Raw genomic sequence first — 18,770 nt, 5'->3', positions numbered from 1 at the left:
ACTCACATTAAACTACATGCCACTTCTTTCAGCACGTAGTTCTATGAATCCCAAATAGCTCTCAGTTCAATCAGCTCTTCTTATGTCCCCCTCCCCATTACGTATACACCAAACAGGTTTGTGTGTTTTTTTTTTTTTAAAAAAAACCTCCTTTCTGACTTTGATTTATTTAGTTTTACTTGAAGGATAATTGCTTTACAATATTGTGTTGTTTTCTGCCGAACAGCAACATGAGTCAGCCACAGGTATACCTCTGTCCCCTCCCTCTTGAGCATCCCTCCCATCTCCCACCCCAGCCCACCCTCTAGGTTGTCACAGAGCCTCGGTTTGAGTTCCCTGAGTCATACAGGAAATTTCCATTGGCTATCTATTTTACATATGGTAGTATATATGCTTCCACGCTACTCTCTCCATTCATCTCACCCTGTCCCTCCTCTCCCCGGCCCTTGTACCTCAGTCTGTTCTCTATGTCTGCATCTCCATTGCTGCCCTATAAGTAGGTTTTTCAGTACCATCTTTCTAGATTCCATATACGTGTGTTATTATAGGATATTTGTTTTTATGTTTCTGACTTACTTCACTCTGTATAATATGCTCTAGGTTCATCCACCTCATTAGAACTAATTCAAATGTGTTTTGTCTTATGGCTGAGTAGTATTCCATTTTACATATGTACCACAGCTTCTTTATCCATTCATCTGTTAATGGACATTTGGGTTGGTGTCCATGTCCTAGCTATTGTAAATAGTGCTACAATGAATTTTGGGGTATATGTGTCTTTTTAAAGTTTAGTTACCTCAGGGTATATGCCTAGAAGTGGTGTTGCTGGGCCCTATGGCAGTTCTGTACTCAATATGTCAGCAAACTGGAAAATTCAGCAGTGGCCACAGGGCTGGAAAAAGTCAGTTTTCATTCCAATCCCAAAGAAGGGCAATGCCAAAGAATGTTCAAACTACCACACAATTTCACTCACTTCACATGCCAGCAAATAATGCTCAAAATTCTCCAACCTAGGCTTCAATAATATGTGAACTGAGAAATTCCAGATGTTCAAGCTAGATTTAGAAAAGGCAGAGGAACCAGAGTTCAAATTGCCAACATCCATTGGATCATAGAAAAAGCAAGAGAATTCTAGAAAAACATCTACTTCTGCTTCACTGACTATGCTAAAGCTTTTGACTGTGTGGATCACAACAAATTGTGGAAAATTCTTCAAGAGATGGGAATACCAGACCACATTACCTGCCTCCTGAGAAACCTGTATGCAGGTCAAGGAGCAATAGTTAGAGCCAGAAATGGATCAACAGACTGGTTCAAAATTAGGAAAGGAGTCACCCTGCTTATTTAACTTATATGTAGAGTACATCATTCAAAATGCTGGGCTGGATGAAGCACAAACTAGAATCAAGATTGCCAGGAGAAATATCAATAATCTCACATACGCAAATGACATCACCTTTATGGCAGAAAGTGAAGAGAAACTAAAGAGCCTCTTATGGATGCAAAAGAGAAGAGTGAAAAAGCTGGCTTTAAACTCAACATTCAAAAAATGAAGATCATGGCATCTGATCCCATCATTTCATGGCAAATAAATGGGGAAACGATGGAAACAGTCACAGACTTTCTTTTCTTGGGCTCCAAAATCACTGCAGATGATGACTTCAGTCATGAAATTAAAAGATACTTGCTCATTGGAAGAAAAGCTATGACAAACCAAGACAGTGTTTTAAAAAGAGGAGATGTTACTTTGCCAACAAAGACCCATATAGCTATGTTTTTTCTAGTAGTCATGTACGGATATAAGAGTTGGGCCATAAAGGAGGCTGAGCACTGAAGAATTGATGCTTTTGAACTGGAGAAGACTCTTGAGAGTCCCTTGGACTGCAAGGAGATCAAACCAGTCAATTCTAAAGGAAATCAATCTTGAATGTTCATTAGAAGGACTGATGCTGAAGCTGAAACTCCAATACTCTGGCCACCTGATGGGAAGAGCTGACTCATTAGAAAAGACCCTGATGCTGGGAAAGACTGAAGACAGGAGAAGAAGGGGATGACGGAGGATGAGATGGTTGGATGGCATCACCAACTCAATGGACGTGAGTTTGAGCAAGCTCCAGGAGATGGTGAAGGACAGGGAAGCCTGGCTGCAGTCCATGGGGTCTCAAAGAGTTGGACATGACTGAGCAACTGAACAACAACAACAGAAATGGTAGTTTTATTCCTAGTTTTTTAAGGACTCTCCATACTCTCTTCCATAGTGGCTGTATCAGTTTACATTCCCACCAATGGTGCAAGAGCATTTTGTTTCTTCTACACCCTCTCCAGCACTTGTTGTGAAACAGATTTTTTAAAGTCTGATTTTGTTGGCCTCTTTTGGAAAGTTCTACTAACTACTAACATCTTTGAAACAGTAAAGATTTGCTTTGTCCAACAGAACTTTGATCGGAAGAAGAACCTTCATGTGTGAAGTATCTGTGATACTTGGCAGGACATCCAGCTTTCTTATGTTGCTGGAGAACACTATGCCTCACATCACTATGACTTGATTTCCATCTAATTGTGCATTAGCTTCAAATATTCAATAAATAATCTGGAAAGGAGTTGTATCAATCACTTTAGGCTAGGTTATGGTATAATAACAAATGATCCCAGTAGTCTAACAATGCAAAAAATGATTTCTTGTTCATGTTGTATGTTCATCATGAACTGGTTGCTGCCTTGTTTCATCTTTTTCATTCATCATTTAGGCTGCAGGAACAGGCCCTATTTGGGACATGGTGATGTCATAACAGGAGGAAAGAGCAATGGTGGAAAATGATAATTCTTGTAGCTCCTGCTCAGAATTGGCATATATTCCATATGTTAACATTCCACTGGGCAATGCAAGTCAATAGCCAAGCCAGATGTCAATGGGGGCAGAGATGTATATTCTTCCCTATAGGCGCCACAGGCAGGGGCACTGAACATTCTGAACAATAGCATAATGTACTACAGGACTCTGTCTTTGCCACTGAAGTCATGAACTTCCTCACAGTTAGGGACTTGGCCTTGAATCACTACCTTTTCAAGAGATTTTTAGCAAGAAATGGAAGAAGAATATAAAGTGAAAGAGTTGAAGAGACCAAAATGTCAGACTCTAATGACTGATTTGTAGAGGAGCTTTGTGGATGGCAAATTATAAGGAAAAGGCAAGAATCAAGAATGGCTTCTAGGACTCTAGGAGTGATAAGTGATAACGCCAACTATTGAGATAGAGAATGGAGAAGGAGAGGAGGTTTAAAAGAAGAAAGGGCAGGTTTTATTTTGTGTTTGTTTCTGCTTTGTTTGTTTGGATAGAGAAGACAACTTTATAGCTTCTTAGAGCTGTCCCCTGAAAATCCACTTTGTTGGTTCTATCGCACTCTTCTCTTTTTTTAGGGAGCTGCAAATTTTATTTTTGACCCAATAAACATAAGGTGTCTTTGGAACATGCATATAAAAACAAGCAGGAGACAGGTTAACTATGAATGTGCTCCCAAAAGAGTACTGAGCTAGAAACAAAGATTTGAAATTCAATTACATATAAGTAGTAATAAGTAATAGCTATCATGATTATACTTATTGAGCATTTACTATGTCAGGCACTGTGAGAAGTAATTTACATACATTTTCTGACTTAATGTTCATCATATCTCTAGTCTGTGTGGCTTGTCTTCACTGAGTAGATAAGGATAAGGACATGAAATTTAAAGAAGCTTAAATAAGCAAACAAAACTTCGCCAAAGTCTCACAGCTAGGAATCTGTAAAAAACACCCAAGAACTTTATCTCTATAACCCACATTTCAACCGATTATGCTCTTAGTTGGAACCATGACAGCAAATGAGAACATCCAGGCACTATAGAAAGAGAGAAAAGATAAGAACAGTGGGTCAAGGGTAGGACACTGAAGAATATGAATATTCAAGGATCGGGGGAAGATCCCTTAGAGAAGGAACAAGTAGGAGGAAACCAGAAGAGTACGTCTGAGTAGCCAAGTGCGTAGAGTGACATTGAAAAGCGAGTGTCTTTAATAGGGGCAGCATACTTGAAGAGCAGGGCTGGGAAAGGTCCTTGGGTGTTGACAGTTAGGCCTAGTTCCTGACAATATCTCTCGAGAAGCATCTATAACCAGCCATGTTCTCCACCGAGAACCCCAGGAGTAAAATACGAACCATAGGTGGCTGGTCATGTGCTGACTTTTTGAAACACCAGGATATTGCTGGTTCATTCTCTTTGAGCTCTGCTTCCAGAGACTGCCTTGACTTTTTGACCTATTTGAGTAGGTCTTTCTTTCTGGGCCTTGGTTACCTGGCTCTTGGACTCTGTACCTGTGTGTACGTGTCAGAGGTTCTGGCCTATTCTCTCAGTTTAGGAAACCCAGACTTACACCACATGCCTGCTGTGGTTACTACATACTCCTAACTCCCAACCTGAGCGAATAGGTTTGGACACAGTCCCTCAATCCACAAGGCTGTGTCTTCTGCTGCTGCTGCTGCTGCTGCTAAGTTGCTTCAGTCGTGTCTGATTCTGTGCGACCCCATAGACGGAAGCCCACCAGGCTCGCCCGTCCCCGGGATTCTCCAGGCAAGAACACTGGAGTGTGTTGCCATTTCCTTCTCCAATACTTGAAAGTGAAAAGTGAAAGTGAAGTTGCTCAGTCGTGTCCGACTCTTAGCGACCCCATGGACTGCAGCCTACCAGGCTCCTCCATCCATGGGATTTTCCAGGCAAGAGTACTGGAGTGGGGTGCCATTGGCTTTTCCGGTGCGTTCTGCTAATTTTCTGCAACTCAGCTTCCGGAATTGAAATGAGGAATGTGGTTTCACGTGGTGGCTGCGGTGGCTTCTCGGTTTTTATTGTTCTTTAGTCACTAAGTTGTGTCCTACTCTTTGTGACCCATGGACTGCAGCCCTCCAAGCTCCTCTGTCCATGGGATTTTCCAGGCAAGAAGAGTAGAGTGGGTTACCATTTCCTTCTCCAGCTCAGGTCTTCCTGACCCAGGGATTAAACCTGCGTCTCCTGCATTGGCAGGCAGATTCTTTATCATCTGAAGCCATGGAAGCCCTATCTGCTCAGTTGCTGCTGCTACTGCTGCTGCTAAGTCACTTCAGTCGTGTCCAACTCTGTTGTGTCCAACTCTGTCGTGTCCAACTCTGTGCGACCCCATAGACAGCAGCCTATGAGGCTCCCCCATCCCTGGGATTCTCCAGGCAAGAACACTGGAGTGGGTTGCCATTTCCTTCTCCAATGCATGAAAGTGAAAAGTGAAAGTGAAGTCACTCAGTCGTGTCCGACCCTCAGTGACCCCCCGCCCCCCCCATGGACTGCAGCCTACCAGGCTCCTCCGTCCATGGGATTTTCCAGGCAAGAGTACTGGAGTGGATTGCCATTGCCTTCTCTGTATCTGCTCTATAGATGTGGCTAATTACTGACAATAGGGCTGCTAGCTTTGAGATCACAGGTTGCTGGTCAGACCTTGCCAAGCCTTACAATGCCCTGTTGGCTGTTTGTCTTCAGGTGAGTCATCCCAGGTGCCGTGATTTTTAAATCCAGCTCTAATAGTTTATGGAGATATGAGAGTTATACTTGGAGACAAGAGGACACTGATGTGAATGGGACTTCTCATGTCCGCCAAGAAAGCAGTATGCTGAATAGTTGTTCAACTGTAGCCAGGAAGGCCCCAGTGTGGGCACCACTGGGAATTTCTCACAGCCATGACATGCCTGGTCCATGAAATGGCCAACTCCAACCATAGTGTAGATGAGTATACAGACTCCTCCGCTTCCAGGGACCTGTACTGAGTGAACCAGTATTAGGGGGCTCCTCTGAGGTAAGGGCACCAGAATCCTCTAGTATCTCTGCTCTTTATATTCAGCTGGAGGCATGTATCCAGCAGCCTTCCCTGACTATAACCCCTCAGTAAGGGTTATTGGATTTATTGAATAAAAATGTAGGACACCCAGTTAAATTTGAATTTCAGATAAACAACAGATAAGACATTCAGAATATACTTATACTAAGAAATTATTCATCATTTATTTGAAATTCAAATTCAGCAAGGTGTCCACCACAACCCCATAACTTGAGACTCAGTAGGAATTCCTAGGCCTTCAGGTCCATTGGTCTCCACTTGCCCCAAGAAGGCACTGGGGCACTTTGTGAAGAAGAGAAGCAGAGAACTAGATCTGTGCTAGAACTATTGGGGTCTTGATCCTATCTGGTCCCCTTATGCTCCTGGGGCAACTCTGTGCCTGAAAATCCATGAAATTAGACCTTCTGAGTGCCTATGATCTTGTTTGCCTTCCATCATCTGTATTTGGAAGATCAAGAGTGAAAGATGGGTTTTTAGAAGTTTATAGACATGCAATCCACTCCAGTACCCTTGCCTGGAGAACTCCGTGGGCAGAGAAGCCTGGTGGACTACAGTTAATGGTGTGGCAGAGTCAGACATGACTGAGCAACTAACATTTCACTTCAGACAGCTTGTAGAGACCATGATCTGTGGCAGCACCCAGTGATTGGTATCCTGCATGGCTTTCCAGGGGATGGTTTTGCATTTCCTGGACAATGCTCCTAATAAACCCTTGAACACATCCACACATACCCTACCCAACTTTGTATCATATAATCCGCAATCCAGGAATTCTGGATTACTTGAAGCATCAGCACCTCCAAAACAGCCTCCAGACAACTCCAGTTTGCTGTAGCCAGATGTCTATCATTCTGTAGTAAGAGGCCCTGGTCACTTGACATAGACATTCCAAATGAGGCTTGATAGCATTTTGCCCTTTTCTGCGCAACTGACCTAGTAATGACCTCCTAAAAAAGAGAAGGAAGTTGGCCTGAGTGCCAAGCTGGACAATTTTTCATGCAACTCAAGACTCCCTTCACCTTTGCCCCATTATATCACTAGCTGGCACTTACCCTTCTATACTGAATTTATTAATACAGGACCTTAACTGTATCAGTACATTTAATGTTTATAATAACCCTATGAGGAATATGCTGTTACTATTCCTGCGGCTTCCCTGGTGGCTCAGAGGTTAAAACATCTACCTGCAATGCAGGAGACATGGGTTCAATCCCTGGGTCAGGAAGATCCCCTGGAGAAGGAAATGGCAACCCACTCCAGTATTGTTGCCTGGAGAAACCCATGGACAGAGGAGCCTGGTGGGCTACAGTCTGCAGGGTTACGACTGAGTGATTTCACTTTCACTTTCATTCCTGTTTTACAGATGAGGGAACTGAGGCAGAGAGACTAAGTAATTTCCCTAAGGTCATATAGGTCAATTAAAATAAATAAATTTAAATTAAAAAAAAAAGAAAGTGAAAAAAAAATCACTAAGAGGTAAAAGCTGGGATTTGAATGTGGGCATTCTAGCTCCAGATTCTATCCTCTTAACCTGTGTGTCAGCCCCCAGCTTGGACCCATCTTAGTTCAACCTAACACTGTTGGACTGGCACTGTTAACATCGGTGCTTCTGATCTAGCAGGGCCCTGTTCTGTCCTCCATTATTCCCAAGGAGAATGGCTTGCTGTGAAGGTGTCTTCAAGGCCTCGGGGGTCTAATGCACGACAGTGAGCTCAGTCTGCAGTAGCCTGAAGCAGCCCGGGAGCTTAGCTCATGCTATGTCAAGTGGCTTGTCTTATTTTAAGAGCCTTGGGTGCTCCATCGGCTGCACACCCAGCAACAGAACCACAGGGCAATGGTCTATGTTGTAAGCCTGAATAAAAGGGGTAGAAGAGACATCCAACCTTGGAAGAGTCTGACTTGAGTATTTCACCATCATTCAGCCCAAATTATCTTTCAGATATCTACCTGTGTTCCTAATCCAGATCCAGGGCCTCTTAGGTGCAACTCAGAGAGGTATGAAATACTAGGAAGACCTCTATCTGAGCAGGGTGTTCACATCCTGCTGAAAACACCTGAATGCAGCCTCAGCTCAACCACCCACCTGCTCCTCTACCAAAACACAATCTGTGGCCCTCTCCAACATGATGTGTTCTGATACACTACCTCAGTCACTTGCCAACAAAGGTCTAGATAGTCAAAGCTATGGTTTTTCCAGTAGTCATGTATGGATGTGAGAGATAGACCATAAAGAAGGCAGAGAACCAAAGAACTGATGCTTTCCAACTGTGGTACTGGTGAAGATTCTTAAGAGTCCCTTGGAGTGCAAGGAGATCAAACCAGTCAATCCTGAAGGAAATCAACCCTAAATCTTCATTGGAAGGACTGATGCTTAAGCTGAAGCTCCAATACTTTGGCCACCTGTGTGAAGAGCTGACTCATTGGAAAAAGATCCTGATGCTGGCAAAGATTGACAGCAAGAGAAGGAGGTCACAGAGAATGAGATGGTGGGATGGTATCGCTGACTCAATGGACATGAGTTTGAGCAAGCTCCAGGAGATGGTGAAGGACAGGGGAGCCTGGTGTGCTGCAGTCCATGGGTTTGCAAAGAGTCGGAGACGACTTAGTGGCTGAACAGCAACAACCACGATCACCTGGACCTCAAGTAAAGATGGCCTTTTCTTCCTAAAAAGTAGTGATGACTCCTTCAGATCCTCACACACCTCCAGGACTCCACCTACGGGACTTCCATCTCTGATCTGTCCCTCTTGCCCTGTCGTTACTCTGTCCTGGAAGTAACAGGTTTATAAAGAGGGCATGCTTCCCTCCCTGCATTGCTCCTCCCTCCACTGCAGCCATTTACTCCCTGGTTGGTAAAAGAGGGTTTCTATTTGCACAGTCAGTTAAAACACTGCTTCCTAACCAGAGCCCTTGGGACTATCAAGTCCACATCCACCAGCCTGCCATCCGCAAATGGATGACAAGAGTAGTGCTTAAGGAATACCTGCGCTCTTCTACTGCTCACACACAATTGACTTCCCGGTGGCTAGCGTCATTGCTGCAGATTTTGCTTTCAGAAATTATTGACTCCCTCTTTCAGAACTGCTTTTCTGTCCAACAATATTTTTCATCCTTTTCACTTTTCTTGTACTCCTTCTTCCTTGCATTACTGATACTCTTGCAGCTAGAGATTATCTGAGAAGGTATGTACCAACTCAAAGGAATCTTGATGAGTATACCAAGTTCTGTCTGGCAGTAGCCTTCAGAATGAAGAGTTGACTATGGGATGCCATCTCATTCTCCCCTAGCACATTTATTCTACCTACCTACTGAAAGCTGAGGATTGAGGGTAATAATAACACTACCAGCAATGAGATCTGTCCTTTCTTGAATTCTCACTATGGGTCAGGTACTGTGCTAATTGCTTTGCGTATATTTTCTCACTTAATCCTCACAACAATGCAATAAAGAGGATACTATTTAACTTCCAATTTACAGCTGAGAAAACTGACTTGCCAAAGATCACATAATGAGTAAGTAGTAGAGCCAAATTTCATGTTAATTTAAAGCCTGGGCGTTCAGCCACCTTGCTGTCATTGTCATATATCAGCTAACTTCCTCCATGCCCAGTCTCCCAGCTTCTTCTATTCTTTTCCCTACTCCTAAATCTCCAGCTACAACCTCAGTGATGAGGGGGAATAAACAAGAGAGGTATTCCCAAGAGGAAGTAGACTAATTATTACATCAAGACTGACCTCACCAACTGGATCACGGGAAAGAGTGAGGGCACAAGGAATGTTTTAATTTGGCCCTTTGAAACAGAGATCCTACTTAAAGTAATGAGGGTTTTGTTATAATTACTTTCCTGTTTCATTCACTGATGGAGCCCAGACACCTAGAACCATGCTTAGCTGATAAAAGTGTTGGTCACCCAGTCGTGTCTGACTCTTTGAGACCCTGTGGACTGTAACCCATGAGGCTCCTCTGTCTAAGGACTTCTCCAGGCAAGAGTACTGGAGTGGGTTGCCATTCCCTTCTCCAGGGGATATTCCAGACCCAGAGATCAAAGCCAGGTCTCCTGCATTGCAGGCAGGTTCTTTACCATCTGAGCCACCAGGGGGGAAGCCTAGTAATAGATGCTCAACAAATACTAGCATGGAATTCAGGAAATTCGGGTTGGTCCAGCAAAGAACACAGGAGTCCTAGGAAATCTGACTGGTGGGAAAGTGGCTTCTAGTGGAACCAGATAACAGAGTCTACAGAACAGTGGCACACTACCTCCCAGCTACTCTTCAGGTTTGCTTCTTTTTTTCCTGTTCCAACCAATAAATTATGTTTACCCTTCATGTATTTTTCCACCTTGTGATTGCTGCTTATTCATAAATTCTGCTTTCCTATCATATAGTTCTGCTTCCTCATAGATTTGGCTTGTGTGACCCTCCATAGCCATCACTCCATCATATGTCATTCTTTCAACTCCAGTCTCCAAGAACACCTGCCCTTTTATCTCCACATTTCCCAGTCTGAATCCCAGAAGGAAGCTGATTGGCCAAACTCATCTCTTTCATCCAAGCCCTGATTTTTGGAGGGGCAGGCCTAATATCAGGGGCCAGTTCCTGGTCCAATCAGGAGCCATCCCTGGGTAGAGAACAATCTTGCTTTGCTTCTCAGAGCAGGGGGGCTGTGGGTGGGGCAGTTTCATCTTGAAGAGGAAGTTGGGTGTGGCAGGCACTTTGTTGACATATCCAGTATAGGAGTGCTCCTGGGAGCCCATCTCTCATCTCTGAAAAGTGACTTTGTAAGTTACAACTGTTCATCAGGCATTCCCAGGAACACCAGGTAAATGCAGCTGGTAACTTGCTAAGTTTGGAATTCCACTTGGCCTGCAATCTCTTTGCACTCTTTCTTCTGGGACTGCCTTGGTGTGCCACCTATTACCTCTTTGGAGTTGGCTTTTTTTGGACTCTTTTCTACTTAGGTGAGTTGGCTTCTGAATAGACTGCTTGACTCTTGGACAAGGTAAGTGTTTGGATTCAACTTTGGTTCTGAATCATGTTTTCAACTTGGATGAAATGGCCCCCCATCCTGCTCCTTTGCCCCCTGCTTTCTACTCAGATTCCCTTTGCTCTAAGTTATCATGTGCCTGAGGGTGCTTCCCTTTCCCAGTCCCCCAACATATTCCTGAGGGAATGACAGTAAGAAATGGTTGGTGGGTTCAGTGAAAGCAATTTTAGAGGAATGGTTGGGGTAGAAACCAGATAGAAGCAAGTTGAGGAAGTGGAAATAGCAAGAATAACTACTCTTCTGAGATGAAAAGGAGGAGAAGAAATCATATGCATGTCAAGATTTGTGCTTTTAACTTAAGAGTTTGCTTGTGATTATACAATACCTAATTTTGTAAAACATTTTGAAAAAATAAAAGTTATAAAGAATAAATATATAATTCCCTGTAATCCAGCTACCTACATAATTATGATAGTTACTTATTTTTGAGCACCTACTAAACAGAATTGTTTTAATCACGTGATTAATAGTATTTCTATTTACTATGTAATATAAAGTCCTAGCTAGGCCAGAATTAAGACAGATATGTCTGTGACATAGAGTAAGACAATATCCTTTCCTCTCAAGAAATAATTGGCATCCATTGGTGTACAAGGGGGCTAAGAGTTTGCTGGGGGAAAACTCAAAGTCTGGCTTCAGAAGGATTTGGGTTGTGCATAGACATGTCTGGGGCAGTCCTGGAGGGAGACGGTGGTGGGCAGGTACAGTGGGGCCCTTAGGGAGAGCACAGCCTGTTGAGGAAGGAGTCTGCAATAGTTAAGACTGGGCTTGAGTCCTGCAAGGCCATGGCCAGTCTGCCTGTTATGCAGCAGGGCCCAACTCAATTTCCTCATGTGTGTCTTTCCAGAAGAAAACAAAGAGAGGCCTCTGTGTAATAGAAAGAGCCATTTTATGAAACTCTGAAATGCCCTGGGGCCTATCACCCAGTGGGTAACTGGGTGTAGCACCCAGGAAAAGAGCTTTTCCTTTCTCATGTTGAGAGAGGATGCTGACAGGCATCACAGGGGCTATCCAGCCCTAGACGTCCCACAAAACCAGCACCACGGGGCCAACTCTAGTGGCAGAAAACGTTTTTGTTTAATTCACAGCAAGGTAACAGTAGCTGACTTTAGTGAGTTCAGTAATACTTTACCTTGAGCATTAATGCTGAAAAATGGACTCTCTTACTTCCTGTTTTTCAAAAGCATCGTTGACTAGGGGAACAATGCAGGGCTCCAAATGAGGCATGGGTGTGGGCTTCTAGCTCACCCTGGTGCTGGCAGAGCCTGTGTCATGGTGTTAGGCTAAGTGAACTGAAACAATCATGATGGCATAACTGATTCAAGAGCACAGGTAAGAGTTGCTCACTAATGACTCAACAACACCTTTTTCAACGACAGTATTTACACAAACAGCGCCTTCCTGCCCTGTATAAAACCAAGCTCCCTACCCCCTAGTACCACCCACCCCAAATTTCTCTCCACAGCATTTACCAGGATTTCATGTACCATAATTCTGCTTATTTCTTCCTCTTTTTAAAAAAGTTGTCTTTTTCCTACTGTAGAATGTAAACCCATGAAAGTAGTGTCCAGGTCTATGGGTTTATGGCTGTGTACCCAGAGCCTAATCAGCGGTTGGCACAGAGCACTCAATGGTCACTGGGCTCATCCATTTCGTAAGATTCTGAAATCTCTGGGGAAGGATGAGAACCATTAAGATTTTTAATTAGCATCTGGATTTATAGCCTGGAGGAACCTAGAATATGTGCTTGCGTTTATAATAACCCTATAACATCCATACTATAATATGCCTATTTTACAGAAGAAATTGGGGATTAGAGCAAAAGCAACTTGCCCCAAGCCTCGTAGATGATAAGAGCCAAGGTCAGATAAACTGGTCTAGTAAGTAAGTAAGTAAGAAGACTGTGTAGAAGGTGTTGCCAAAGCCGAGGCAACAGCTAACGAAAGCCATAACCGATACGATAGAAATACGGACAGGAAAAAAGAGATGGAAGGGAACGAAGCTGTGAAGACTGATTAGGAACTGGGCACAGAATTCGATGCACTGCTAGAAGTAGCCTATAAAAACTGAATGAGAAAAGAGGGATTTCTTCTAAGAGGAGGTTACTTCATTTCCTTTCAGGGAGAAAAAGAGAAATTAACAGGCAAGTAAATGTAAGTCCTTGCAGCTTTGAGCATATTTACGGTAAAATTAGGAGACAAAGAGATGCAGGTTTGATCCCTGGGTTGGGAAGATCCCCTGGAGGAGGGTATGGTAAGCCACTCTAGTATTCTTGCCAGGAGAATCGCATGGACAGAGGGAGGCTGGTGGGCTACGGTCCATAGGTCAGAAAGAGTCAGATACAACTGAAGCAACTTAGCAAGCACACATGCATGATAAAATTATATTAATGTGGATTTCATACTTGGATTTTAATTGGGAAACAGATGAGAGTAAAATACCTTATGGGAAAGGAGTCAGTGTTGTATCTTAACATGGAGAAGACTCTGGCAATAGTGTCCAAGGAATGAGTCAAGAAGGAGGACGAAGACTTGGGAGAGGGGATTCTTCTTTACTTTTTAGGGTTATTCATTTATTTACTAGCTGCACTGGGCCTTTGCTGCTGCCTGCAGGCCTTCTCTAGTGGTGAGCAGGGGCTGCTCTTCGTTGCACTGCACAGGCTTCTTATTGCAGTGGCCTCTCCTGCTGTGGAGCAAGGGCTCCAGGGTGTGAGGGCTTCAGTAGTTGTAGCTCAAGGGTTCATTTGCCCCACAGCATGTGGAATCTTCTGGAACCAGGGATAAAAGCCGTGTCCCTTGTACTGGCAGCTGGATTCTTTACCACTGGACCACCAGGGAAGTCCAAGAGGGGATTCTTAACATTTTAGAACCAGGGGATTGTTGGGGTTCCCTGGTGACTCAGAAGATGAAGAATCTGCCTCCAGTGCAGGAGCCTGGGTTCAATCCCTGGGTCAGGAAGATCGCCTGGAGAAGGGAATGGCTTCCCACTCCAGTATCCTTGCCTGGAGAATTCCATGGACAGAGAGGCCTGGCAGGTTAGTGTCCATGGAGACACAGAGAGTCGGATGCAACTGAACTACGAACACTTTCACTTTCAGGGGGTTGTTAATCAGAAGTCCCTGGGCAATGTAAAAGACCCCTGAAACAGGCCTTCCGTTAGGGAAAAAGAACTATAGGACCCAGGTGACAAAGTCAGGCCACCTCCACCTTCCCCCTCACCCCGACCCATCAGCTGGTATTGCAGACTACGCTGCGATTCTTCCAGGGGTTCTGGAAGGGGAACCAGAGGCAGATGGCTGGATCAGAACAGCCAGCTAGGATGGTCAGTCACACATGGTGAGAGGCAGGTAGGGAACCTGGGGAGTAATACATAGAAGAAGTGTCAGAAGGCAAAATCCATCCCAAATCGCACTGGACACAGGCTCTGGGGGTGGTAATCAATCAGTATTTACTGAGTACTCTTTACATGCCAGGCTCTGTGCCAGGCACTGGGCAAAATGCTGGGAGTCGAGCTCCTAATAAACTATTTCCTTATTTCTCCCCTCTCTTCTGGAGAAAGAACTGGAATGACATCGGGCTCTCACTGGCCAAAGGACTGGGCAATGGCTGCATCTGCAAAAGGCAGACTGTGGCTTGAGCAGAGGGGTCAGGTTGGGGATGACATGGCCTGGCTGATACAACACTTAGATTTTCCTGGAAATTTCTGTTTATTTTCTATGCTCAACTTAGTATTATTTATTTATGGTTGATAAGCAAATTAACTACTTTATAGTTTCTGGTAAGTCATTTCTATATATACAGTTACGACGTTTTCTTGTGGAAGGGAAGGACTTTCAATTTTCAATCTTAAAAGCAGCAATGTGCCTAAATTACTGGGCCTGATAATTGTCTAAAACAAGTGTAGCAGCAGCAAATAGGGGAAAAGGCATGATTCATCACCTCTTTATTATACAGCCAAACCTAAGTCACAGCGGGGAAGCCGCTGTAGAGGGTAGGGATTTTAAATCACTGCAAGGGTAGAGGTCAGTGCATAGATAATCTGGAGAGATGATCCCCCCAAAACCCTTTAAGACTCTACATTTGGCAACCACCTGACTCATAAGGGCAACCTGGCAATGAACTTCCCAAGTTAGGGTGTTCACCCCATTTCACCCAGCCTGCAAGTGTGCCTACAAGATTACTCTTATTTTCCATGGTACAAGAAGGGAATTGAAGGAACAGAGCTAGTGAAATTAACAACCTAGTTCCTTGACTTATGAAATAGACTAGAGATGAACACTTAAACAATTATTTGCCATTGTGGAATGTGTTTTCCCTAGTAACAATGTTGTACATACTCATAATATTTATATAATAGTCTATTTCGATCACTCTCCTATACAGGCTACAGAATCTTACACAGCATGTAGCCCAGTGTCTTTTGTGTACCTGAAACTCAAATTATATATATATTTTTATTTTCAGCTCAGTGTTACAGCTCTATTTTATTTAGAAGATAGCAGGAAAATCCATCTTTGAGGATTGAGGGCACGTTGATCTAAAGACACGAGGAGAAGAGCGCCCCAGCGGGCGGGAGAGAGAGCTCAAATTATATTAATTGAAAGATAATTTTACCAGTAGAAAAAGGGGAAAGAATAGTAAAAGAAGCAAGAGGAGGAACCAAAATGAAAGTTCAGTTTTAAATCATATTGAATTATGAATAAATGATTATAGGCATGGGTTCTAACTGAAAAGATTTCAATCTCTGCTCTAAGATAAACAACAAAGATTCCAGGAGACTGATTTTTAGGAGCTCCTTTTAAAAGTTTCTAGATCTGTGGTCTGTATCATTTTAAGTCTCAGTCCTGTAAGCATGAACGCTAAGTCACTTCAGTTGTGTCTGACTCTTTGCAACCCCATGGACTATAGCCCGCCCAGCTCCTCCGTCCGTGGGATTCTCCAGGCAAGAATACTGGAGTGGGTTGCCATGCACTTCTCCAAGGGATCTTCCCTACCCAAAGATAGAAGCTGCATCTCCTTACATCTCCTGCCTTAGCAGGCTGCTTGTTTACCACTAGCGCCACCTGGGAAGCCAAGTCTTAGTCCTACACCCCCTTAAAAATTTAGTCCATCCATTGCTACAAAGAATTTTAAAGCAGAATCAATCAGTATACTTCAACTTAACATTTATTAAGTGCCTATTCTATGTCAGGCGGTTTTCTACATATCTAATGTGTATTAACTTTATTTGAATTTCGTCAGACTCTATGAGGTAGGTACCATTATTGTTTCTATTTTACCTAGGAGAGAATAGGGGCACAGAGAAGTAACTTGTCCAAGATCTCACAGGTAGTGGGTGACAATCCGGAGTCCTGCCCAGATAGTCTGAGCCACACCGGTAGACAGCGTATACTACCTTAGCTCTGCAGACTTTGTTTTCCCAGTATACATCTCCAAGTAAATGGTTTGTCCAAACAGCTCTTAGATGTTTAAATGTTTGGCACCTGTTTGTTGCATGATTACCTACTACCCTTCAAAATTCGTCAACTTTGTTTCTAAAAGCCACATGCTTAGTTTTTAAACCATCTTTTGCTGTCTTCTTTTCCACAAGAGATAATTGTTTGGATAATAACCTTTTAAGAAATGAAAAAAGTGTAGAATTACTTTTGTGAGGGAAAAATGGTAGCAGGCTCTTCTTACATGAGCTGAGAGTCAGCATCTCAGATGCTTTTTATTTTTATTGAAGTATAGTTGATATTTTGGGCTTCCCAGTGTCTCAGAGATAAAGAATCCGACTGCAATGCAGGAGAGGCAGATTCGATCCCTGGGTCAGGAAGATGCACCAGAGGCGGGCTTGGCAACCCACTCCAGTATTCTCGCTTGGAGAATCCCCATGGACAGAGGAGCCTAGGGGGCTACAGTCCATGGGGTCACAAAGAGTTGGACACAACTGGGTGACTAAGCACAGCACACAGCACAGTATTTTAGTAGCCCTTATCATGCTGTTTTCTCCAGCTTCTTCTAGGACTATGATGGGGAGGAGAAACTCATCTGGCATGTCGTTTCTCCTTCCCATTATTATTTCTTGCATAAGATATTAAAAGAAAGCTATTTGAAAATCTCACTTTGGTGATGAGGAAAGGAACAGTAAGTACAATCCTGTATACTGGGAATTTTTCTAGAATTATCTTTACTTTCTTCATGAGATAAAAGAGAACCTAAAGTTACACTGTAAATTGTTTAAGTTTCAGACAGTGCTGTTTGGTTTGAAACATGCTGTGAATTTTAGAACTTTCTTTAGAACTTTGGTAACCTGGCCAGGGCACTTTTTTTGTTCCTCAAGATTATTAATCTTATACCCCCAAATATATTTCATATGTAGTTTGACAAATGACAATTAGATGCTCTTCATGGGTTTGGGGTAAATGAGCCAATAAGCCCTTGCTTAAATGACAGTGTCAGGGAGATGGACCAGTCAGGGACGATCCCGCTTCTTCCCACATATAGGAGGGCTGAGAGGTCAACAAAGGGGCACTGTAAGAGGGTGAGCACCTCTCTGGAGGTGGAACTGCTGCACCATATACCTTGCTTGTTTGGATAATATTCTGAACCCCAAACCCACTCTGCTAGCTTAGTCTCTAAGAACAAGCCAAGCAACTGAAAACAGGGCCCTTGCTCAGCTAAGTCAAAGCCCAAGGAATCACTAGCATCATGGGCTGTGCCCGCCCACCTGGAGCATAAGAGTGTCTGTGAAAGAACAAGGGAAGGGTGGTGTCACCACTATCTCTCTCTTCGTGTCCACCACACTAATAAACAGGCCTCATTTCCCCGTCTAAAGATCTGCTCTAAAGAAGGCATGACTCAACTGAAGCATCTTCAAATTACTGTGGCTGGTTAACAAACCATCCTGTAAAAGTATGCCCTGGCACAAATTTATCAGCTGCTTTACAGTAAAAGGAAACCCAGGCACGTTGCTTATTATGAGAATGTGCTCAGAGTGAGCATTTTATTTTATAAATAGGTAGTATATTAAGAAATTAGATAATTTATATATTTGAGTTCAATACTAGAGAGTGAATCATTTATTAGGAAAAGGCTAATAAGACATTAAACTTCAAAATTTAGAAACAAAATCTCTGATGAATTAAATTTAAATAATTGTATCCCAGTATCAATGGAGAAAGACCACAGTAGAGGAAAAAAAACTGAAGAAGTTTGCTTTAAATTTAGAAAAACCTCTTGGTAAAAGATAGTAAAATTGTATTATCAACAACAACAACAACAAAAAGAGTTGAAGAGAGTTTAAGGTATAGTCTTTCTTTTTTAAGATTTTGTTTTAATGTGGACCATTTTTAAATTCTTTATTGAATTTATTACAATACTGCTTCTGATTTATGTTTTAGTTTCTTGGCTACAAGACCTATAGGATCTTAGCTCCTTGACCAGGGATTAAACCTACATCTCCTGCACTGGAGGGCAAAGTCTTAACCACTGGACAAGGAAAGTCCCTGAAGCTTATAGTCTTATAAAGAAAAATCAAATACTGTGAAGGCTAACAAAAGCCCTTGTCTTTTTCCCCTGCTTTGGTTAATAGAACTGGCTTTGTGATAGAGATCCTGAATTTTAACTTCTGGTAATCAGGCTAGTAGCACACTGATGAAGCCGCAATGTTAGAGTGTATTCTACCAAGTCAGAGGTATATTAAAATTATGAAAGGGACATCAAGAAACTGATAAAGCTTTGCATATCCTGCTGAACTAATAAACAGACAACTAATTTAAGCTGGATAAAACTGTTGGATCTCTCAAGCTTCTAATGGTTTCTAAATGTATTTATCTTACAACTTAGAAGTTTTTA

The sequence above is a fragment of the Capra hircus genome, chromosome 3, assembly GCF_001704415.2.
Source record: "Capra hircus breed San Clemente chromosome 3, ASM170441v1, whole genome shotgun sequence".
In the NCBI taxonomy this organism is placed as follows: Eukaryota; Metazoa; Chordata; class Mammalia; order Artiodactyla; family Bovidae; genus Capra; species Capra hircus.
Note: the sequence above shows the minus strand (reverse complement) of the source record.